This window comes from Onychostruthus taczanowskii, unplaced genomic scaffold (genome assembly GCF_017590055.1).
Source record: "Onychostruthus taczanowskii isolate IOZ18803 unplaced genomic scaffold, ASM1759005v1 scaffold17, whole genome shotgun sequence".
Taxonomy (NCBI): domain Eukaryota; kingdom Metazoa; phylum Chordata; class Aves; order Passeriformes; family Passeridae; genus Onychostruthus; species Onychostruthus taczanowskii.
The window spans coordinates 11,058,978-11,084,892 of NW_024498906.1; the positions used below are offsets into that span (position 1 = coordinate 11,058,978).

General features: G+C 43.5%; 1 protein-coding gene across 10 annotated transcripts in view; it reads right to left on the minus strand.

Annotated features, from left to right (window-relative positions):
• Window positions 1–25,915, minus strand: part of AGPAT3 (1-acylglycerol-3-phosphate O-acyltransferase 3) — an 88,350-nt gene that overhangs the window by 62,029 nt on the left and 406 nt on the right. For 4 of the 10 annotated variants that reach the window (XM_041400038.1, XM_041400032.1, XM_041400035.1 and 1 more), the window contains exon 1: window positions 9,336–9,594. The exons of 3 other annotated variants lie outside the window; for them this stretch is intronic. The gene's annotated coding sequence lies outside the window, so the exon portion shown is untranslated. Of the gene's footprint in view, window positions 1–3,395; window positions 3,415–9,224; window positions 9,595–25,915 lie in introns of those variants that run through there. 3 more of the 10 variants (XM_041400036.1, XM_041400029.1, XM_041400031.1) reach the window with 2 other exon arrangements.

Below are 25,915 nucleotides of genomic sequence, written 5' to 3' on the forward strand. Positions count from 1 at the left end.
CCAGACACACCAGCATCAAAGGCAGCAGCTAAACAGAGGGCTAAGTAGCTCCCTTTGCACTTTTATAAGTAATGCACTTTTATATTTGATGTTAACAACCATTTCTGCAGCTCTCAATCCTTTGTGATCTGCTTTGCCTTCCGCTGAGGCCCCTCCAGCCTCTTGTGCCACTGTTCTTTCCTCAGTATTTGCCCTGCCTTCTGTCATCTTCCTCATCATTGCTGAACACCACCACTATTTTCAGCTTTATTTGGTATCATTCTGCTTCAAAATGTCCTTTCCCAAGACAAAGATGAGCACAGAAGCATGGTCTGTTGGTTTATATTGCCTTCCAAATAAACCTGGCCTAAATCCCCCATAGGCACACTTGGGATATGGGACACCTGGGTGGTTTGTTATATTCACTGGTTATCCTAGTCCTAAAAACTCTAGGCACCACTGCCTTCCCTCAGCAATTCCTTCCCTTGAGATGCCAGCAGCTAACAGAGGTTTTGCTAAATTTGCCTTCCCTTCCCCAGCCCAGCAAAGCACAGACACCACTCCACGTGAGGCGTCTCAACGCCCTGAAGCCCGCTCCCCTTGAGGTCTCCTCAAGGAAGGGGACAGGAGGCACAAACCTGGAAATGAAGAAGATCCAAAGGGCTGGAGGCCCAGCAAAAATGCTGTATAGGGTAATCAAAAGGGACAAAAGGTGAATGTGCACACACATGTGTGAAACATGTGGGAGGCATGAAAACACGGGGAGGGCAGGTTAAGTAGATTCAGGATCCATCTCTTGCTTTTTATTCATCAGTGCTCAAGCACTAATAAGTCATGGCACAAAGTTTTGTTCCCCTGTTCCACTATGTCCATTCCAAGATACTCATCACAATGGTTTTCCTCTGTGACAAGTGTCTTATGACAAGATGAGACCCATGCTGGAGACTCCAACTTTTTGGAGCAGATGTGTGAGGCTGAAATGACCTCCTCAGTGTCCACAGCAGTCACACAGATATTTGCAGATATTTGCATCCAGCCTTTTGTGCAGGTAGAACCAGGTGCCACCTCCATCAGGCAAGACACAAGGTCCTGGCCTGGAAATACCTTCCCATGGCCTGCAGTCAGCAGGAATAGCAAAGAGCTGTCCCCACTTTTATTTAACAGTGGTCCTGGTCTAGGCACCAGGCTGGAGTCAATACTGCTCACGCTGCCTGGGGATCCACAGAAGGCAAAGGACTAGGTTTCTTTGTTGAAAACTCCCATTACATGGAGGTAAACTGTCTGGAAGACATCCTTGGGAACCCTGACCATAACTACACCTACCCCACATCAGCTTAGAACTCCTAAGGACTGAGGTTCACAAGACTCTACAGGTGACAGTCGCTCTCTTGAGCAAGGCCTGAGCTGCTAAAATTCCATTCAAGGACACCACAGGGTGGAAGAAGGCTTTGACTGTGCCTCTTCTCACAGCAAAACTCTGTGCCTGCTCCTTATCATTTCACACATTGAGAGGAATGGCATCCAGCTGGATCAAGCTTCTTCACTGGGCCAGAGAAAAAGCAGCTGCAAAGCTTGAGAGAAAGCTCCTTTTCTGTCTTCCCCAAAAAACAGGATGTGCACAAAGGTGAGACCCTGGTCTTTTGGGTGTGCTTCTGGAGAGCTGATGGTGAAAATCACCCAGCCCCTGACACCACCCTAATCTCAGAAATCCAGTGAGGATTCAGGCAGCCAGTTCCACAGGTCACTCAAGGGAGCAGGAAGAGAAATAAAGTTTGTTCCCACAAGGGGCTTACACAGACACCACTGTCAGGGAAATGACACTCTAGCTTCATCCCTGTGAAATGGGGAAGAGGATAATTTGACACTTCCTGGAGCAACAGCCCAAGGAGCAGAGATCCAGGGGACAGGTTTCCTCCAGAGACCTCTGCAGCACATGCACAGGAAGGACAGTCAGTCGAGGGACCAGGATACCTCAAATGTAAAGGATATGAAGAAGACAAAGCAAGGAAAACCGGAATCTGCTCTCCTGGCCTGCTCATACTGCACTGCACATGGGATCAAAGCAGACACAGCCACTGAGCTCCACTGGCAAAGGGATACTCTCCTGTGTGGAGAAAAACCCCCAGAGAACAGCTCCAAAATCCCAGCCAAAGCCCAGCATTGGCACTGAGGAGAAGAGAGGACTTCTGCTAAAAAGCATTATGAGAATTATGTGCCATACTGCAGCACAGTTCTGTTCTTGGGGGTTTGTTTGTCTTTATAAATTTTGCTTCAGATATCTGATGGACAGGTAAATTTTCAATCTTCCTTACAATATGTACCTTTCTCACTGTGGTTACAATCGCCACAGCTACTAGAAAAAAACAGGGATTAGCATGTCTGTTTGAACTACTGATAAAGACAGAGAAGCACTTTGAGCAATATCCTGAGTCTGAACATTTCACATGGATGTATTTTCCCCCCTTCCTCCTCCAAGCACGACATTCAAACACCCAGAGGTTATCACACACAGCTAGTATTAAGCAGCCTCTCAGGATATGAATCCCATGGGCTCAGGGCAGATTGCTGTAGCAGCCTGTTTCTCCTTCAGTGGACTCTGTGCTGATTCACAAGGCACAATGAAGAGCTCAGGGCAAGGGCAGGACTCCACTTTGGCACGCACCCTGCCAGGCAATGCAGCCACTGCTACTCCAGGTTCTACTCTAAAGCTTGAGCAGTGCTGCTATAAGAAAGGCCAGAAGGTCCAACTTGGTCAAAAACAAGTTAGGGGGTAACCTAATAGAGTCTAAGCAGGGTGGATGACAGGGGCAATCCTTACAATCATTTTTTTTTACTTTTTTTTTTTTTTTTTTACAGAGTTCTCTTCTTGTGTCCCAGAGCAGCCAGAGTACTGCAGCAAGTAACACCACCAAGTACTTCATTGAACCATTGCTTTCCAAACATTTTCTTTCCACAGCTTGCCACAAAGCATCACCCACTCCCACTGCTTCAGATATGCTCTGAAGATGTCTCCTACCCTGAGACTCCCTGTCTCCACTATTCTGGATACTCATCCAGAACCTACAGAAAGAAGGTAACAAAGGAGAGAGGGAAGGTTTCCTTACATCCAGGCTCATCCTGACACGAATGACATGAGGAGCAATATTTTAACTCAGTGTTTATGGAAAATCCCAAATCTTTATTAATATATTAGAGACACGAGCAACATGAGGAGCAATATTTTAACTCAAGTGTTTATGGAAAATCCCAAATCTTTATTAATATATTAGAGACTAAAAGAATTTTTCAGTAATCTGTTGTTCTGTTTCTTTGCTTTCTCTGCTCCTGCTCTATATATAATAGATGCTGGCTTATTCTCCAGCCAGAAGCACTGAGCCACTGAAATCTGAGAGAAAGCAGATCTCTCATGCACTCACTTTATTGGCACCTAGATGTAAATCCTCAGTGTTGGCTCCCCAATTAGAGAAAAACCAGCTGCAGAACAAAAGGAGTATATCTCTTTATCAGGCAGTTCACTTCTCTTACAGGGGCTGGACAACAGAGGACAGCCAATCTGGAGGGGCAGGGATGAAAAGAATAAAAATGGTCAGTGCAGGGAACAAACTAAGCAGATCTGGCAGCTGCCTGCAAAGGGGGACAGAAACAGTTCTACTTCCAGATGGGATAACAGGACCCTCAGAAACACACATGATAAATCCTTACCAGAGCTGTACACTCACACCTAGTGCCTTCCATTCCTGTTCATGTCTGGACAATACTCTGAAGCCTGGGGAAAGGACTAATTTGAGCACAGCTCTTCACTGGGCTGATGAATCAGCTCTCCAGTGTGCATTCTCCTTAGGGAGAAAAGGGAGAATTGGCAGAGGACAGCACTGCAGAAGACAGCAATACAAGGAAACAGCTGCTGAATTTGATGCAGAAGCAGCCCATCGTGTGGGGAACATTTTGGTGCAGTGTTCTTGGCCAAAATCCTCATCCCCAGCCGAGCACATCCTCCAGCATGAAAGGAACAAGCACATTTCCCTTAGGAAATTCACAGGCGTTCCAACTCCAAAGTGCTGGCACAGCAAAACCCAAGGCTCTTGGTACTGCACATGCAAGTAATAACAAGACAGAAAATGTTCTGTAAAACATGGCAAATATCAAGGGAAAGACATATCCATGATTCTGTCCTTGAAAGGACTGCAGTTGTGTGCACCCAAAAGTGATGAGCTTGTCACATGCCCACATCTGTATTTCATGAAACCTGTACAAGTTTGAGGGTAGTTTTTACAACACCTTGAGGTCCACTGGCCTTAAATCTGTACTGTTAACTTCACTCACTAACCTTTCATAAAGTTAAATGCAAAATGAACTTCAAGTCTTTTCTATAAAATTAATTTATAAAACCCTTAAAAATCCTCAGAATAAAACAAAAGTATGAAGCACCAGGTAGGGCCTCTATACGCTATAAATGCTCACTTCCATAGGCAAAAACATCTTCAGGAGAGGCTTCTACAGGTAAGGGATGCAGAATCCATGCAGTTCAATTTCCTCCTCTCCATGCAAAGGCAAAAAACATCCCTGGAAGTGTTCAAGGCCAGGTTGGATGGAGTCCTGAGCAACCTGGTCTAGTGGAAGGTGTCCTTGCTCACGGCAGGGGTGTAGGAATGAGATGGTCTTCAAAGTCCCTTTCCAACCCCTCCCATTCCATGACGCTATTGATGATTCTATGAAGCACATAACAGAAAATTACAACTGCAAATGTGCTCCAAGGGCTCTTCACACAACTCAATCTGTTCCACCAAGCAATTTTTATACTTTGAGGAACAGAAGTGGGTTTATATTCCTGTGCCAGACTGACTGGTTGTCTCCTTTTTCCTTGGAAGTAAAAAAAAACCCCCTTCTCTCAATTCTCTCAGCACAGAGATAAGGATCTAACTTCAGAGAACTGCAAGTAACTTGACCTTTTAATTTTTCCTAATGCTTCACATGTGTCCCATCAGTAGCAGAGTAATGTTTTCCTTATTTGTTCTTTTCCTGCACAGAAGAAAAGAGCTTTCAGTCTGTGTGAAAGACTATGCCTTGGGCACTCCCCATGGGTCTCTTATTGTTCACTGTAACTTATTTCTCCTGCTGGAAACTGGAGACTCATTCACCAGATTTCTCTGGTGACAGGTATAATAAGAGACAAGCAGATAACTTCTATTGCATCTCTGGACACCTGCTCTGAAAGGGTTTTCTGTTCCTGCACGCTGTTATTTGAACACATATTTGACCTTTCCAAGGCAAGCGCCAGTTTTCCACAGAAAAGCCTTGGTCTGCCTGTCACACTGAAGGGTGGTAAAAATCCACTTGTTCTCCTCAAATATCTTCCAGTTCTGTCTTCATGAATTGAGAAACCAACAGCCTCAAGGACTTATTTCCAGTTCTGCAAAACACAGGGCTTAAAGCAAACAGGGCCATACTGTTGTAATACAAATACAACCGTGGCACTGCCTATCAGGATTGTAAAAATACAGAGTCCGGTGAAGGAGTCCTGCTGGTTTTTTCATGAGTTTTTTTCCATGTGACCAAAAGGTATACTTTCCCCAAAAAAAGCCTTGACAGGAACCTGGCAAAGCCAAGCAGCAGAATATAAAAAAAAATTTTAAATGCTGAGCCACTGAAAACTAAGGGAGGGCTCTACATACACAGCAAATTCCTGAGCCTGGTGAGACTCAGGACTTGAGATGATTGTTTCCTCCAAAGTCAGCCTGAAGAGTAGAACCATACTAACAGCCTTCTAGTATTCACTCAATGGATTTCAAACCAGTCAGTAACTCTACCCAAAAGGCATAAAAATTAGGTCCTGAAGAAATGGTGAAGAGGAAAACATGCACATGAGGTTTTGGGACAGTTCTTGAGCGAAGGGAGGAAGAGCAGATAAAGAAAACTCCATCAGAGAGGCAGGAGAAGCAATGGGAGTGAACAAAGATGCTGGATGAAACTAAAAAACAAAGAGGTCACAAGCCACATACTCCAGCAAAGACCAGCATCCCCTGGAACAACTTCCCAAGGGTCAGAATAGTCTTTGTAACCAAAAAATTTTTAAATCAAGTTTGGAAGCTTTCCTTGAGAGAAATTACAGTTTGCACACAGATTTATGAGACATGGGTTCATGCCTGGCATAATTCCTACACCCTCTAATTTTGGCTTGTGACTTGAAAAGCCAAGGAGGGGCTCTGCAAAGGGATCAGGGAATGAAAAACGGGAAGGAAAAGAAAGTAAGAGAAAGTACAGAAAAAGATACAGAAGGAAACAAAGAAACCATACTGATAATGAGGAAGAATGAGTAAAAGCAGCCTAAAAAGATAAACTAAAAGTATGTATGCAGTAAGTGGATTTCTTTTAGTAGAAGATGTGTGGGAGAAAATAAATGAAATAAGAGAAAACAATTCTGTGCAGGAAACAGTTCTGGGGCTGGAGCAGGGCAAGCAGGGGTCATGTGGGAAAAGATGACAACTTTATTTGCTTTTTCTCTCAGATCACTGAGTATTTCAAAGATGACTTTTCCAAGCACAAGATTTCCTGTACCAGAGACAGGGAGCCTGGCTCCATCTGGACATGCAACACACTGACCAGTGTGTACAAAATCCCACATGACAATAAGCCAGAAAAATGCTACATATTCACCCTGACTCTTCTGGGTGACAAATCCCCTGTTCCAAGCAAAATGTGGGAGCAGATGCTCTGTTAAACTCACTTTATTCCTCTCCATGCTGCCCTGATCAATACAGCTGTTGTTCATTTACTTTTTTTAAGCTCCATGACAAGGGAAAGCAGCGAAACTTTACCTGGACACCAGCTCTGGGGTGGGATCAGATGTGTGCAGGCATTGTGATCTATGCAGAGGGAAAGGGGACACCAGGAACAGGGACACAAAGGCAAGGGACTGCCCAGCCAGGCTCTTTCTACTGCCTTCTTTAAGCAACAGCTACAGGATCCAGTAACAACAACCAAATTAAAAGGGTTTGCCACATCATGGTGTAAGTTCAGGTCTTTATAGTCAAGAGTAGCTCAGGTGGAAAACTGTACAGGACAGATCAAAACATCCTGAGTGATTCATTAGGCACAGAGGCTTCAAAGCAGGCTGGTTTGTCTCGTTTACAGCTCTATCAATGAAACCAATCAGCCTCCCTGAACACAGCAAGAAAGTTTATTTAGGGCAGCACAGCAGGCTCCTCTCACCTCTGCTAGGCACAGGATGATAGCAACTTCCAAGGGGTGCTGGAAGGGATCAATTCCCTCACCAGATCCAAGTTTACTTCTGTCTTTGCTCTAAAAATCACATCCAGCAAAACACACAACAGAAACTTCCAAGAGGACAAACACTGCATGAAAGCTAACAGCGGCTGAGCCCTGTCCTAGGCAGAAAATGCACACAGCATCATATGCACACAAAAAGCCATAGGCAAAAACTCACTTAGGGAAAATAAATCTGCTAAAAGTCTAAGGGAATTAAAACCAGGCAGCTTTACTACATCCTCTTTTACTTCCACCTATATGTTTCATCCACTAAGGAAAACAAAAAAAAACAAAAAAAAAAAACCCAACCCAAAGACAAAATAATTTTAATATCTCTGCATATTGCCCCTGCAATATGCAGAGATATTAAAAAATATGTTTTGCCTCCTATCAATCCTACAGTCTCTTTGCAAATGGTGCAAAACTACCCTGGACACAGCTGGATCAGCTCAGTGAGCCTCACACTGCACGGGGTGGTGCCAAGCAGCATTCACTCTGGAGGTATCAGAAGAAACAGAAAAAGCCCTGCTCATGCACAGATAGACTTGAACAACTCCAGAATGACTCAAGGAGAAGGGAATAATTATTCCTGAGCACTACAGACAGCTGGCAATTTACTCACACCACATGCAGAAAGACTTTTGAGCATTCAGCAGCACAGTCAAAGAGATTTATTCCTTCTTGCGTGTGCCTCTCTCTTCCTGTGCTTCCAGTCTCTCTGCTCCTGGGAGCTCCATTATTTGTGGTAAAGTGTATTCCTTTTTAATCTACCTGCTGTTTTCCAGATTCATTTCACAGCATGGATTTTAAAGTTTTAAAATCAAAGAGAAAAAGAAATCACAACATTTGACCATGGGAAACTAACACTAGGCAAATAAGCAAGCTGGGTTTTTTTTTCCCTTTCTCTGTATAAAATTTCTAAACACAAAGAAAGGCAATGGAAAAAAAAAAAAAAAAAAAAAAAAGATAAATGAACAATCAAATTCCAAAAAACAGATTTCTCCTTGTCATTTAAATTTGACAGATCTGGGTCCTGCAGTAAGACTGACTGCCTGCAATCTCCACCAAAAAAACCCAACTGCATCCATATATCAGTAGTCTGTTTTCACACCTCTTTGTCAGCCTGAGTACAGGGTTAGGCTTTCCCTGATTCTTATTTTCCAGGTGCCACAAGAGGCTAAAATGGAACAGTAGACCCACTTTCTATAAAAAGAAATTAAAAAGAAGTGAGGTGCCTCTCTATATCCATCACATTCACTTATTTCCATATAGGAAGCAAAAGATGTCTCCTTATTATCCTCAGAGGGAACAGAAATACATGAATAAAGACAACTTTTCCTAAGTGGATGAGAAATTTAAAAAGTAATTGCTGTTTCAGGAATATGGGATCCATAAAACAGTATTAGTAACTAAAGGTTAAAATATTTACTGGCATATAGAAAACAGAATTCCATGCTGACAGATCATCCCAAGTATAGCACATTCAGTGGTAAATAGATTAAGACCACATATTCACTCCAGAGGTGACATGTAAGGGAATTGTAGTGACAGGACAAGGAGTAACCAGTACAAACTGAAAGAGGAGAAGTTTAGGCTAGATACTAGGCAGAAATTCATTACTGTGAGGGTGGTCAGACACTGGAACAGGTTGCCCAGGAAGGTTGCGGATGCCCTGGAAGTGTTCAAAGCCAGGCTGGATGGGGCTTGGAGCCACCTGGCTCCAGGTGTCCATGCCCATGGCAGGAGGGTTTGGAACAAAACCATCTTTAAGATCCCTTCCAACCACTGGACATTGTATGATTCTGTGATTACAGCTTTTCTTTAACAAGTTCCCAACTCCACTTTGCCCTCCAGCACAAACATCACCTTGAAATATCAAATCCCAAACCACATCTAACAAGCTGAGAAACGAGGCTGCCCCGTTCTTCCCACCAAAGAGCTGCTGTGGCAGAGATCCACAGGAACCACCCCTGGCTTACCCACTGCAGGGAAAGCTGCTCCAGGAGAGAGGAACCCACGAGGAATTCAGGCACCGCCAGAATTCCTGGCCTCAGCAGCACCTTCTGCTCACACAGCTCACCAGAGCTCACCTCAGGTTCAGCGCCCCAGAGGGACAGCCAGCTCCACATTCATGCCTTCTAAATCCAGGGATCTTTCTCCAAGGGAGTACCCCACTGGAGTGTATCCCAGGCACAAGGCTGGCCAGATGTGTTTGCACACCCTGCCACCTCCAGATGTGTCCAGCTGCAGGTCAGAGATGAGGCAGGCCGTGCTGGGATGGCCGTGTGCCGCAGGGCAGGCTCAGCGAGAGCAGCCCGCGAGCTCTGACCACACCTCAAAGCAGCCCTGGCGTCCTTCAGGGCCCTGCTGCAATCTCATGTTGCTTAAAATATAAATACCCCTTGGAAAAGGCACACAACCAGGGTAAAGGGCACAGGTAAAGCAAACACACAGCTGCCCTCTGGACCTCTGATGGGGTTTTTTTTTACGGTCACAAGGAAGGGTTATGATTCCTCACGAGTGCATTTTGCCAAGAGCCAGAATTGGCTTTTCAACCCCGTGTCCTGCCCCACTGCCCAGCCCTGACCACAGCGCTGCAGGCTCTGCTGTCACCTCCTTCCTGACCTAAATCCACCCTCTGCAAACTTTACCAGCCCCGCTGCCAGTGATTTGTCACACCACAAAGCAGCATTTCATTACAACCCCCAAACATCATTTGAAATATTTAGAAAGCACGAACTACATATTACTTACCCATTACAATTCTATAACACACTGCTGTGAGACTTTTTCAATGTACATACTGGCAAACAGAATATATTTTGACACATATTCAAGGTAGTGGCTGTACTTTAGACAAAGAAAATTAGGTAAAAATAAACAGAACGACTTCTGAAATCAGGCACATCAACCACTACTGCAATGAGCATTTGATGCACTTCAAAGGAAAGAATGTTTACTTCCAATAGTGCAATAATCTGGATGAAGCATAATTTTAAATGCTGGTCACTAGAGAGATGGGCATGATCTATAGGGAAGGTTTCTAGTTACTAATTTCTAGGTTTAAAGCTCTGCTTAGCAATTGATTCTTAAAAACAGCTCTGCTCCTGTCTTTCTCCTGGACATTGAAAAAAAACTAAGAGAAAAGGAATATATATGTAAACTGCCCCCTCCCAAAACTTCTCCCCTTCCATTCTATGCCTTGCCTCCTAGAAGGTTATTCAAAAATAGTAAATACTTACCCAAAATACTGAACAACTGAATCTATATAGACCTATATAAGAGGAGTCATAACAAAAACAGTCTTAGTGAACAAGTAATCTGTACCACCTTAACATCTGAGAGGTATTCAGACAAAAAGAACAACAACATTCAGAGACTTCTTGAACCTTACCCCAATTTCTCCTACTATCTACACTCATCTTTCTTTCCACAGCTCAGGATGGTTGTCATATTTTTTTTCTAAGGCAGTTTGCAACAACAATCCCTTTAAGTCCAAGTCACTCTTTAGGAATGATGATAAAATTAAAAATAAAAAAGCAACTTCATTCAGGAATCCTGAAATCAAAAGGACTTAAACATTTATCAGAGTGTTGTCCTCTGGATAACAGAGGATTGGAAAGCACAGAGGTGCAAGTCATTTTTGATAGGGAATGACCTCTCTCTTCACAGGACAAATATTTTTCCAAAGCTGCTAATCCCTGGAATTGTTTTATTTTGTTTCTTCAGACCATCACAGCTACCACAAAGCTATCACACAGTGTTTAGTTTGGAAGTAGTGTGTTAAAAGACAATGGGAAAGTTGGGGGGGGGGGGAAATCTCACCATACCAATCACTACCTTATTCCTTCTGCCTTGATCATAGCAGAGGAATTTCATTTCACTGAAATGGGAATAATACTGGGGGCCAGAAACAGGGGAGACAGCAAGCAAGCACTTTACAGGCATTGCTCAGCTGCCTATAAACTATTTAATGCATAATAAAAAAAAACTTGGTCACAACAATAATGAAAATACTAAGGCTTACAGCACTTGCAGTTCCATAAGTATCTATCTCTCAAGGCAGAGTACTCCTACTTCTATACATCTGCATTTTTGCAATGTCCCTTTATTATTGATTAGTCAGAGACCTTAATTTCAGAGTGGTTTTCGAGTCCTATAGCCATGAAATCACATCTTCAAGACAGTCAAATAATCTAAACTGAATTAAGGCACTGACCTATGGGTGTATTTGCATATTGGAACTTAAAGCATTTGGACACACACAGGAAGGCAGGGAGATTAAAAGATGGCTGAGGTTTGAGGATAATGCTTCTAGGTTAAAGGGCAGAGAAAAGTTGCTCCTTGAACTTCTAACCAACATTTATGGAAGAGATCTGGGTTTCTAAATATAGCACCAAGAGACGTTTTTAGATGTTTCCAACACACATCTACAACATCCACACAGGACTGGCAGATGCCACACTGGACCATTGGGAAACCAGTGCCCTTTGAGAGTGGTGGCTCCAGGCCAGGAGAAACACCCTGAACTGCCTAAAGGGAGATGCTCAGCTAGACAAGCCATGCCACAAGTCTCTACAACGTTTAATTAAACAGAGATTACAGTTTAAAACCAGCCTGGTCCCTCCATCCTGTTGCCTTCCAGAGAGTTCATTTGGTGGATGGACACATGATTTCAGTGTGCAGGAAAAAAGCTACTGTCTCAGAGTAAATATTTTTTTTATATTTTGCCTGGTATCAGTCTGTCTGAATACACTTCTGAGAATAGTGAGCACAAGAGAAGGAGCACATAATAAAAAACCTGAGATCACAGGAGGAAAGTGGAAGGTAGCAACAGGAAAGGTCTAGGCTTTCACAACACATCAAGGGATTTATAACACTATTTCCCTCTATTACTTTGTGAGAGATCATGGCAGTTTCTCTCTCTCTTCAAAAAAAGAAAATCAATCAAGCTCCAATATGAAAAAGCATACATGATGAACTCAAATCCCCTCCAGATTTTAAATATCAGACATTATAGATATTAACTACCTGATATGCACACTTCATGCTTTTGGAAAGTGTTTTCTAAGCTCACGGAGCCATCCTGCTCTCCAAGGCCACAACGATTGCTAATGGGAACCACCATGATATGGTGAACAAAGCTGACACCTTGTAGACTCCAAATACTCTGCCTTAATTTACTAGAATGCTTTATATGTTTACTCTGCTCAGTGGCAAGTACTTTAAGTCTCAAGTTCATACTAGCAATGAAACAGGTCAAAACAAAATATGTCCATGCCTGATATACAGAAAAACCACTATGCCAAGAGGAAATGGTTTTGTCCCCCTTTGGGCTTTATTACTTTCTCCAACACATTTCTCTTAGTCAAAAGTACATTTAATACAAAACAGAAATTAGTGTTCCAAAGTCTGAAATGAAACCATGTCAGGAAAGCCAATCACTGCCAATGGGAAGGACCCATTGTAAAAATTAGTTTGAACACTCCAATTTCTTCTGACTTCTATTGTGAGCAGTGCCCAGCAACCAAAACATGCCCATACAAAATGAATCAGCCCTGACTGAAATTTGATTTTTGACCCGATTACATTCCTCCTCCCAAAATAACCTGTCATTAAAGAACTAAAAAAGCAGCAGTCAAGAACTGGCCAACATAACCAAAATCTTTAGTGGTTAGCACAGCCCCTTCCACATGCAGAAACTCTCACTTCCATCACAAGAACTGCAAAGCTGTCTGTGATAAGTTAACAACTGAACAAGTTTCAAGAGAGGATTTCTACATAAATTAGGACTGCGTCCAGACCCGAGGCAGAAAACTAGGACTCCCAAAAAAAGGAAGCGATAATGGATCTTAAAAAATGGGCAGCAGCTCTTAAATGGCTGTAAGAGCCTTTCAGGGAGCAGGCTGAGCCTCTTGGCCTCTGACAAAGCAGCACCAAGCCCTGGTGGGACACAGGGGGAAGAAGCAGCAGAAACAACTTCATGACTGAGTTCCTAGTGGAGAAAATAATTTGACAAACAGCACATTCAAGATGCGACAGATCCCAAGGAAGCAAGAGGAAAGATGCCACAGGAATTTAGAATAAGACAGGCAACAGGAGTCCCAGAAAGCAACAGGCTGAACAGATGATGCTGCACAGACCCCACAGCATCTCCCTGGCACATTCCTCTCCTCCAACCCAGACCACCCCTAGACCTGCTGGCTTAGCTCACAGCTGAACAAACAGCAGCAGCTGCCCAAATGTGGACCTGCTACATTCAGGTTGCCTACAGACGGACTTGGCAGAGAACAGCAGCCCCCACCCCACGGCAACATGAATGTTAAATCCAAGAAAAACCAGGAATAAAGGCCATTTTCACCCCCTTCATGCTCCTCCTCTTTCCTCCACACAAAACTTGTGCCATAAAATGGTCAGAGGTGCATGAACAGCAAAGAAACCTGAAGAAAACCTGATCTGAGTATACTGGAAGCACAGAAATGAAGCCCATGAAGATGAAGCACTGCCAGTACAATTGCTGCATCTGTCATGCTGTGCAGCATTAAACTTACCTGCTTGTTACTGTGATTTGGCAACTGATTCTAAATGCCTAAAAAAGGGCCCTGACAAAACCCACAATAAGTGGGATGAAACAAGGAAGAGAAGGAGGAGGATGTGAACAAGAGAAAATTACACCAGGATAAGTTGGAGATGCACAATTTCACCTGTCTGAGAAGATCCGCCCCTCTCTAGAAGACATACAAGTTAAAATTTCAAGCAAAAAAGCTCAGTGCAGGGGGAAAAAAAAAAAAAAACCAGTTTGTAATCAGGTTGTATTTTCTTGAAGCTGCTGGAACTTGTTAAACACCACTGCTGTAAGCCAGACACCCCTACAGAGAGGACCTGTATCGGTGTAGTGTGGATTTTAATTTGTGTAACAACTATTTGCAGGTTTAGAAGCACACAGCTAATGAGGACTCGCTGGCTATCCAGAGGAAATATGTACTGTGGGGTGCAGGTAACTGGCTTTCTGCTGCTCATACCCTCTCTCAAACGTGTAATTCCACCAGATTTGTGAACTCCAAACACTACATTATCTGCAAAACAGTCTTCCAAGGTGGAGGGTCCATTTACCTCACATAACATCCAAAATGATTCCAGTGGACAGAACCCCATCTTAATGTTGTCCTGGAATTAAGGTAGAAACACAGCAGGGTGCCCCTCTCAGAGCATCTGGTATTTTGAAAACCAGCAAATTACAGATTCCCCCAAAAGCTACTGAATTATCAAATGGAGGCTCAGTTTCTGTTAGTTCTGCCTGCCCTATGTAGGCCCCATAGCCAGCAGCAGAAGACTGAATCTCCTTGTGGTCAGGAGCCAAGTTGTGCCTCATTTACTCTAGAAATACACACATTTTTGATGCTTTATTGATACACAGCTGATGAGAGCTCAGCACTGCCAAGGTGACATGCTGGCCATTGCTGGGAAGAGAACTCCAAGAACAAGATGCTCCACTTGCACCTCCTCGCACGGAGCATCCCAGATTGCCCGTGTTTTACCAACACACAGAGACCACATGTCCTGCCAAATAATTTTAGGCTCACCACTCACCAAAGAAATCAATTCAGGAAGCTGGATGGTATTTCTTTTCAGCTCACAGAGTGACAGACCATCACAGTCCATAAATTTTCTGGTACTTCATCTCAGATGCTTGCTAGCGAAGCGTTCGCTGGTGCAGGGAGCCAGGAACTTGACTCAGATTTTAATTCAGTGCTTATGGTTCTGCAAAACTCCTTCAGCACCCACCAGCTTCGTGCAGTGGCTGCAATACCAAAAAGGCAAGCAGGACTGTGCTGTAGAGAGAACCAGCACCTGCATTTAAATTCTGTGGGCACTCACCCGGCCTTTCAGCTTTTGTTTAGTGAGCTCCATGCATTCCTGGTAGTTACAACTCTCCTCTGGCTGGTCATCAGGAATTCATTGTGCCACAGAAACTCACTGAGAGCCCAAAGGCTGAAAAAAACAGCAAGCTGAAGGCACCATGGTCGTTCTGGTGCACCTGTTTTGAGGCTGATCTCTAAGGTCACCACCTTCAAGGCTTTGCTCCACGTTCTCCATGGAACACACATGGATTGCCAGTGAATTGTTTCACGTTCTCAGAGAGGAAGGTAAGAAGCAGCCCCTATCTGAAAGAAGCACTTGACAGCAAAGCAAAAACACCAATATCCTTCCCAGGGTCATTTGATCTGACAGTCAGGGCAGCGCTGCCCTGTGCTGGAATTCACAGCACGTGAGGCTCCAAGAGTGGAGCAGGGTTGGAACACAAGTCTCTCCCAATATAAAATTTCAGTCTGTGCAGCTAAAGGAGATTTCCATAAGTCACCTAACCCAGCTGTCCCCAACCTTTGACAGCAAAGCTTCTCCATCACCTTGTACTTCTCTTCATCATGACTACTAATTTCTTGCCTTCCACCCCCTCCTAGCTTTTTTTTTTTTTTTTTTTTTTTTTTTTTTGCACAGCAACATAAGGATGAGCAGGAAAGGCCAGAGCTCACATTTTTTGGAACGCCCTGCCCTCTGCCACATCTCATAAGGGCTCATTTCCCACCAAGGACCAGGCACTCCAATACCCAGAAACAGCAAACCCCAACTCTTCTCCAGCATCTGCCAAGATCTTTTCTTTTTGAGTTCCTTCCGGCAACATCAATTTTACAACTCCTGCTTGGCAGCAGAAAGCTTCTTCCAAAGTTTTGCAGCTCTCCATTCTGCATTTTAAATCCCTAACTTGTGCTCTCCACATTTCACTTCCTTCTGCTCCTGCAGCAGGCTTTCAGGTGTTCTCTATGAATAACCATCTTGATACTTTAAACCTTCCCTTTATTCATGTTTTCTAGACATCTCTATGAATTTTTTTTTCCCACTGTTTTTCTTACAGCTTGGTCCACAGGAAAAGGTGCCTTCAGCTGCATGCCCCAGTCCAGCTCATGCCAAGGACAACCATTTTGCAAGTGTGTGTGTGTGTGTTTGTACCCTCATATGGGGTGCTTTGATTTTTTCTTTTGGAGTCAGAGAGAAAGGAAGGGTTTGGGGTTCTTGGGCATCTTGACACACATTCGAGTTTCAAACTGCTAAGTGGAAGCACTGCATTTTTGGTTATTATCAAAACAGGTATTTGGTAGGAATACAAGACAGCCTAGAGCTTTTTTCCCCTTTAGAAGCTTTGCCAACCTTGCTGTGTTAATGAACAGTGTTGAAAAAAAGCCTCCAGAGTAAATACAGAGGCACAAATGAATGCAGGCAATGGTATCACCAAAAATTGAGGCTGTTGTGATTAATTTTATTCTAAGAGAGGGTTAAAGAGTACCAGCAGACTCCTACATTCCAGACTAAATGGCAATGCCACTATAAATGATGGTGCCAACCTTTTTTTCACCCGTGTTGGTATTCCCACTGCACCGGGGAAGAGCAAGGAGCAAACTAATCAGGAGGGAGCCAATTTTATCTGCTCAGTGACAAAATCCTCCTACCCAGGAGAACTCCACCACTCCACACACTGGATCAGGCAGAAACCTCAAAAGAGAGGAAGGAACATGGCTCTGTTTCCTCTTTAGGGATCCAGGACAGTTCATGCTGGCCAACAAGAAAGGACAGGCCTGTGAGAGGAATGGGGAGGGGGGGAAAGGAGAAAAACTAAGTTGGTTATTTCAGGTCACCCAGTAAAACCAAGGCATCTGTGCAATGCTGCAAGGTTCACATCTAGAATTAAATTAATGAGGTTCAAAAAGACAGCTTATAAACACCACAGTATGCCTCAGCCATTCTTAATGCTTTTTGGCCTGAACCCATTGCTTTAAAAGCCAGCAGTTTTTTTCTTTTTTTTTTTTAACCAAGCCCACCCCTCCCACATACCTCCCTGCCACAGGGCAGCGATACAACAGACATTTCGCTCCAAATTAAATCCACTTCTTGAATGAAGAGGGTCAGGAGGATGAGGGCACTACACTTTAAAAAAGGGCATTAAAAAATAATTATGCTAAACCATGTATCAGCACAAATTAAAGAGACCGATACAACAGACATTTCGCTCCAAATTAAATCCACTTCTTGAATGAAGAGGGCACTACATCAGGAGGATGAGGGCACTACACTTTAAAAAAGGGCATTAAAAAATAATTATGCTAAACCATGTATCAGCACAAATTAAAGAGACAGTAAAATGCCTGCTTTCAGCTTGCTTAAACATTCAATTAAATAAGTCATCTAGGCAAGATTTTATTAAAATAAATCAACAGAGGAAATGCCTGTTAAACCAATGTGAAACCACATTCTTTTGGATGTTCTTTCACTGAGAAAGAAGTTTTCACTGCCATTATCAACCCAATCATGTTCTCAAAGGATGTGCCTTCCTTCACAGCAGCAAGAGTGTGAAGAGCAACCAGTGCTAGTTGCATATGCAATGCCAAGTGCAGTGAAGCTTCTGCTGGCTTCCCTGGTAGAAAACCACATCCTCCTCCTCTCCCAGGCCCAGCAAGCCAAGTTACCCACAGATAACCCCTGACAGCAGTTTATAGCTTCCGCTGGGAGCCATCAGGACAGGCATAGAATTGGAAGAGTGTAGATGGATGTAAAGTACAGCCTTTGCACCCTTCAGTGCCTTGAAGGAAAAGCAAAGGTTCAACCTCCAGACCAGATCCACCAACAAACACTGAGATCACTGCAGAAATTTCTCCTCATTGGAAAGTTGTTGGCAAAAGCTTCAATGTTAAAAAAAAACAGAGGTACCATCAAGAGGGTTTTGATATAGGCAGAGCTGCACCCAGGAGAGCAGTACACATCTAACATCATAACATACGTTTTTAATGGACATGTTTTCATTCTTAGACTCTAAGCTCCAAAAACCTTTACCATAAGTTATGGTCCTCAATTCACAGCTACAGCTGCAGCAGACAAGCTGAAGCAATGACATTTTATCCAATTTTTAAAGGTGAGGCTGAATGCCTTTTCTGGAGGCTGAGCAGGACCCAGGCAGCAAACGAGCCCATCCGTAGCAGGTCAGAGCCAAGGTCCACCCCACCTCATGACACATCCCTGGCAGCAGACAGCCACTGATGGCCAGGGAGGAGCAGAGGACCAGGGCAAGCACACCGTGACCCTGCTGCTGCTGCCCAGCATCCAGGGATCTGCAGCCAAGGCACTTCTCTGCTGCTGCCCTCTAAGCTCAGTTTAAGGCACCACTGCTGTTAGGCACTGAATGCAAACTCAGTCTTTGCAGAGCAGACAGAGGGCTCACTGAGTGCTTTCTAATGAATATTTGGGCAGGAAAGCTTGAAAGGAATCAGCAGTGTTTGGCAGCAATAGGTGTTGTACCAACACAGAAGACACTGGGGAAAAATGCAGCTGGAGAGTTAGGCCAGCCAGTTCAGCTTCCACTGACAGAAACAACTCAACTTGAGAAAATAAAAAGCAAACTGTGTTAGTCAAAGTACATCCTATTTCAGATTAAGCCATCTCAATTCCTAAAAGATTATATAAACAACATCCTTGCTACACTGCTAGCTAAATATGATATGCATCTGTTTTCAAGTAGTTGTCCTCTCCACAAGTAAGAGCAATACCACAGGCAAATTCAATAGGAAAACCACTTACAGGTTTCAGAAGAGTTAGTTGTGAGCACAGACGCAAAAAGGCACGGCCCTGTCCCCTTGCTATGGGGTGGCCAGGAAAGCAAAAGACAAGATAAAAACCTCAAAACACAAAAGCCACCTCAATCCCATGATCACAGTGATGATATTTCACTGAAAATCTGCAATCTGGCCCAAAGTTCCATTGCTACTTGTACATTTAGCCAAATGTACTTTACAAACAAAGCAAGCTAACAAAAAAAACAAAAAACCCAAAAAACCAAACTCAAATAGAGAGGAGACTCCTGTGCTCCCTAGGAAGAGAGGGGCTCCAACCCTCTGTGCTATGAGTAACCACAAGAAGCTGTCTGAGGAACCAGAGGCACAACCTCTGCTGTGACCATCAGAAGGAAAAAACATTGCTCAGGGGTTGATTTGGGTCACAGCCTCTTCACTGACCTCAGGAAATGAAAACCTTTCTTTCCCTTTCACTTTAGCCCTCTCATAATGCAAACCTGACTAGCTACATAGTTAATAAGCCAAGGGCCATCAGCATCAGAGAGATGCAAGAGGACAAAACTCAGCTCAGACACATCAAGAGTTCAGAAAGGTGTTTGGAGCAAGGAGCCCACAGAAAAGAAGACACTGTGCAGCATAACCTTGGGTCAATCAACCACAGCTGGGAGAGGAACTCTTGCATTAGGCATTAAAAATGTGTCAAACACAGAGTTGCACGTTCCTCAGATGGGAGAACAACATCCACACTGAAACCTGCTGGAAGGTTACCTACCTACCAAATAAACTGATTGTGGTTGTGTTATTTAGCAGCATGTCAGCTGTTATCAAAACTTGGGTCCATAAGCAGTGTAGCCCATATCACTACCAGGAACATGAGAGCTGACCTAGCAAGAGAAGACTGAAAACTGCTAACACTAAAGCATGGTATGAATTATGTCAAGAGGAAAGACAGGCTTCTTTTGAACCAGCACATAAATCACACATTTCCTCCATCGTGTTTCCCCTGAAAAGACTAAATCTGCATTTGAAGTACCGACAACTTTGAATCTCCAGGGGGGAAAAAAGCGTTCTTTGTGCAGAGTCAAGCTTCGGGGAATCTTGCAGCAGTAATTACAGACACTGCCTCCCCAAGCCATCTGCTGTGGCATTTATAACTCCTGGAAGGGCAGCAGGCAGAGCTGGAGGAGGAGAAGAGGAGACACAAGTATCTCAGCAGCCACAGCCAGGCTGCACAGGAAAGCTGTGACACCACTCTGACCCAAACAGAACTGATGTCCTGCTTATCCAGACCCCCTTCAGCTGGCAGATACAGCTGGTGCTCATGCAGCAGAGGGAACAGTGGGATCTGCACCCTCCTCAGATCAAAGGAAATCAGGAGACCACCGTCAAGTCACACTAAGCAAGCCCAGGCTGGCAAGGCTACAGTGGGAAGTGTCTGGCCAGAATCTCATCCCACAAATGAGGGAACTTGGGTTGCTCAGACTGGCTCCAGAGCACAACTTTCACATTCAGATGGACATTCCAGAGCACAACTTTCACATTCAGATGGACATTCCAGATCACAGCGCAGCCAACAGCTCCACACACCTCTCCTCCAAGAAGTGATGCCAGTGACGTGGTCAGAATAATTTAAAATGAGCTAAATCCATCCTTTATCAGGACATGCACACTCCACCCTGACCAACACACCTGCATGCTGATGGGCACAGCATCTGCAGGTTGTTTCCATCAGCACAGATACTGACAGAAGAAGAGGCAGCAGGACAGGCTCACCCACCCTGTGCTCCCACAAGCAGGAGTTCCAGCAGCAGGGCAAGCCCCGGGCACGCTGCAAATTCCACTTTCTCAGTACAGCTGGAGACAATGCCGATTAATTGTTTTGCCATCCATACAAAATTACTACAATACTCACTTCATAGGGTTGTCACAAGGATTATTTAACATCTCTGAAGAGCTTTGAAGAAGGAACAGTGGCTATTGTTCTCAGTGCCATAGACTTGGGAGCTATCTCACATGAATTTTGCATGACTGTGCATGTGTGACAGTTGCAGCACCAATAGATTGTTTTTCTTCACCAAAAAAAAAACCCACCTCACAGTAGCTCATTTACTCTGGGCAATATTTTAGTCAGAAATGCATTTTGTTTTGCTTGTTAATATATCCTAAATAGAGATCAACTTTGACTATTTAATTAATAGATTCAGGTGCTGTTTCTAGTCTCTCTTAATTAAGGGAAACACCGTGTTTTTTACAAAGAACTCAGTTTAGGCTGTCAGGGCTTCTAGCAAGCACACTATAATTACCTAAGCAATGCTAACACACAAGAACAACAAGAGGAGAAGAAAAGGAACTAAAAATGTCCCTGAAATCTCATTTCATTTACAGCAAATGAGAAAGTCTGCATGGAGAAGAGCTGCTACACACAGAGTCCAATGTCATACCGCTTGTGCCTGACCATTAAGTAGCTCTTAGCATTGATGCAGAACATTGTAGCAGTTTGAATAGGTTTGGTTTTTTTCCCTGAATACACAGGAGCTGTTGGACTCTAAACGTTCTGCAATACGCTGGGATCCACCTCATTGGTATGGAAAACTTTTACCATTTCAGTCCAAATGTATAAGGAATCTATACGCCTTTTCTTTCTCACAAAATACAGGGAAATCAACATCTACTTCAAGGATAAGCATTTTCTTTTATTTATTTTTTTTTTTTTTTTCTGAGCAGTCTGAAACTCCAGTAGTTATCACACAATTAGGCAACAAGGTTGCAACCCAGGGCCAATTTTGGCAGGGAAAACTAGCGATTTCCACCACACCAAGCTTCAAATGATCTTTCAACTATTTGGGACACAAACCACATCTTTTGTTTGGAAAGCAAACACCACATTATTGATACTACTGCAAGATAAATGACAGTATTAAGACTAGTCAGCACACCAGCTTTCATTCCCCATCCAAGAGGGAACAGAAAGCTTGTTCTCTTTATTTCGTGCTGGCTCTCTACAGAGGAACTGACACCTATGGGTGCACAAAAAATGCAGCATTGCAGGAGCAAGCCTCACAGAGCCTAGGTCCCAAGTTCCCCAATTTCCAGGGGAGGAACAAGCCCAAAATTATGTGCTTGCTCTCCCTAAAGTTGCATGCCTCAGAATAGCCACAAGGGCTGGGGGGAAAGGATAAAATAAATAAAAAAAAATTTAAAAAAAAAAAATTAAAAAAAAAAAAAAAAAAAAGACAAAAAAGCAACAGGAACAACAGCGCTGTTTTACCAAGAGTAAGGAGATGTACTGCCAATTCCTGCTTTCTCCAGGTTTGTCTCATCAAGATCAACAACTTCGGAAAGTTCAAGGTACAAGACAACACCGACCCCTTCACAAAGCAGGCACGAAACAGAGAGGTCACTCTGATTGTCTCCTCTGCCCACCAGCCCAGTGCAAAGTATCCCCAGGGACCCTGAGCTGTGAATTATTTCAGTACCTTCCAGGGAAAAGGCCAGGAAAGCTTCATCATAATTGCCACGCAGCACTTCCTTGGTCAATGCACAGAACTCCTAAAACTATTTGGGTTTTTCTTGGGTTTACCTGCAAAAAAGAGCCCCATAGGCTCTCAGTTCTCTCTGTAACACTGAATACTCATTTGGACAAGAACAAAACCCAAGTCTCCTGCTGCCCAAGACAAACGTGCCATCCTGCAGTGTTATGCTGGTTAGACAGCTGCAAATGCATGCACAGCAGAAGGCAGAGCTGCTGCAAAGGACTGGATCCAAAGGCAGCACTTGTAGTTTGGTCTTTACAAAAAAGACAAATATTTCTTTCATCTTTGCTATGACTTGCGTATCACACGTCTAAGTGTTCATCTTCTCATCACTGTCATTTGTAGACTCCTAAATACGTCCAGACTCACAGGAAATGTAACAAGGAAATGTTACAGATAAATCACATTTGTAACAAGGAAATGTTACAGATAAATCATATTTGTAACAAGGAAATGTTACAGATTAATCGTAAATATATGCTGACTTTGGAGGCGTCAAAAAAATACATAAGCAAGTGTTCACTTCCTTTTTAACCATTTGAAATTTGGACCTCTGCAATTAATAACCAAAGTTTGGTACACCAGCAAATTAAACACTTCCTAGATATCTTGATTTTGCCCACAGGTGCCTGTGTCCTAGTGATAATCAGTCCCTAACTTAGGTGCTGACTCACGCCTGGAATGCTACCAGGATCCTGCATCAGATGGCAAACTGATTTTCATGCAACACATTTAAGAGTATCTTCATCAAGCATGCAGCACAGGCCTGGGGATTAGTGTTCCTTTTTCTTATTTTATCTTGGTTAATATCATGGGTAGAGAAGAAATTTGGACAACGCCTTTAAATATCTCTCTATTCCCTTCGTTTTTGTTTTGGTAAAAGAAAATGTTATTACTTGTTAAGAGCTACCCACAAGCAAAAGCTCCCTGGCCCGAACATGGAATGCAAGTGTAGACAGAGAGTACTTATTGTCACATTCTACTGATGTCTGCACCAGAAGGTAGTAGAACAGTCTGGGAAACAATCAAGTCCTGGGTTCTCTTTGGGTTTTGTCATTTCTTTTGTTCTTTATCTCCCAGCACTCGGGTACCAATTGCCCAGACCCCTGGTCTCTGTTCAGGAATCGATTATAACCAGGCTACACATGCACTAACCAAGTATGGACACTAAAAAAACCAGAGAAAGAACAGGACATTTTTAATCACTGCAGATGATAATTAAGTTTCTTCATCAGTACCCTGGCCATTCTTATTAAGAATTATGTTCTCACCAGAAAGAACAGGACATTTTTAACCACTGCAGATAATAATTAAGTTTCTTCATCAGTACCCTGGCCATTCTTATTAAGAATTATGTTCTCATAAGCCAAAGCAGCATGACTGAATGCAACCTTTTTTTTTTTTAATTTGCAGTGTAGAAGCAGCATCCCAAAATTTATGGCTATCATAAATTTAGAACAGGTGAACTCATTACAGTTAACAGCAATACTTTATTCACACTGGTTCCCCACAAAAATGTAAGCCTCAAATCCAATTATTCTGTAATAGTTTTGTAAGTAAACAAAACACAATTTAGGATTTGAAAACAATGCATCTTTCTGCTAACAGAGGCAGAAAGGGGGGGAAAAAATGAAGCCAGCACAAGACTATGTAATAATTTCATTTTGTAAGAAGATTAACACAAAGCAGAAAGGTCCAGCTCTGGCTGGGAAAAGAACATATACTTTGTGCTAGCAGAGTTCCCTGTAATTATAAGTGGAATTTTGTCCGGGTTGTTAATGCACCTCTTCAGAGATAAAAGAAATCACAAGGGGAAGAAGAAATGACATTCTTTTTTCTAACATTACCTCAACTAAAGCCCATTCTGATTTCAGCCCTTGTCAGGCACAACTTGAGCACTCTCAGCGGAGCTATCTGCAATGCATTGTTAAACTGCACTACAAAGTTTTGAGAAGTGGTCCTGCCATTTTTATCATGCTCAGCGGGGACAATCTGGTCAGGTGTTTTTCCTGTGCTTGTTGAATTACAGCTATATTTGGAGACCAACTGTTCTCTGTCCTGCTTTCTCCAATTAACTGTGTGTATAAGGGTGGAGAGGTGAAGGTGGGAATCAGGCAAGGAAGAGATAATGAGAGATAATAAGAGAGTGTACTCTTTCTTAAGAGTACATAAAACTGCGCTTAGAAAAGGCTGAAAACCATACTGAAAGTAATGAGCACAATGTTAGTCATGAAGGCTCAGTAACAATAGATGTGAAAGGGAAAGAAGACTAGAGTACACAGAAGGGAACCAAAAGCCAAGGCTCCTGTGAAAGTTACAGGAAATATTAGAATATTTATGTTTAAAATCCAAGGGTCAGAACTGTTTGCAGCACAAGGAACAGCCCAAAGCTCAACTACAACTCCATTTAACCTCATCATCTCCTACACAGATGCAGTCTTGCAAGAAAATTAATGCAAACTGTACAAGTTCTACTGCTTTCAAACTTGGGGAAAAAAAAAAAAAAAAACCACATATATCTGAGATTACGTTGAACTTCACCTAAATGACCTGTGGTTCAAGCACAGTCTCAAGTTAAGAGCATCATCACAAGAGAGACAGTGCCAAGTCAAGAGGAGAGCTTTACCACTCTGCTCCCAAACACACTTGGCACATCAGCAATTCACTGACAGCAAACATGCCATCTTGGACTCCAGCCTGTTTCCCTCAGAGCAGGAGAGGGGGAAAGGCCGTGAAGTTTATTTTGGCCTTGAAATTAATGAGTAAGATAACATGATCAGCTAATGAGATTATATTATGCTGCTTTGAAGAATGAGCAGCAAGATTCTTGGAAACTCTGACACTTTCCTTTCTCATACCACACAGGCTCTCTGCCTAATCAATGAGGAAACATGAAGACTAAAAGAGGAATAAATATTGGAGGGGAAGAACATACAAGTGTGGCACCAAACAGGTAATCATCTCAACACAAAAAATTTCCATCAGAATACAGTGTATTAAAAGCTCTAGGGGGGATAATCAGCGTGCTTATTTATTTAGATGCCTACACGTTAGGCTAACACCTTAATATATCCATCAGCATCCTCTGAACAGAATCCAGGCACAACAGCATCCCATTTGGTTGCCTCTCTCAGATCAATAGGGTTTGCTCTTCTCCATTTTGCACTCGCAAGCCGTGCACCCAGGCACAGCCCGGCTCCTCCGAAACGAGCTTTCCTTCTTTCTTTCTTTCTTTCTTTCTTTTTGTTTTAGACCGCTCCCCCACTTTTTGCCCATCCATCCATCCATCCATCCATCCATCCATCGCACTCGGCGGGGATCCCAGCCGCCCTCCTCCCGGCAGCGAGCGGCCAGCCTGCGCCCCCGGGACGGCGTCCATCTCACCCGGGATGGGCAGGATGCGTTCCAGCCGGGACCATTGTGCCCTTCCCCGCACCGCCGCCGTCCCCCCGCCCCGGGTACCGCCCGCCGGCGCACAAAGCGCTGCCCCCGCCGGCGGCACCGGCCCCGCCGGACCGA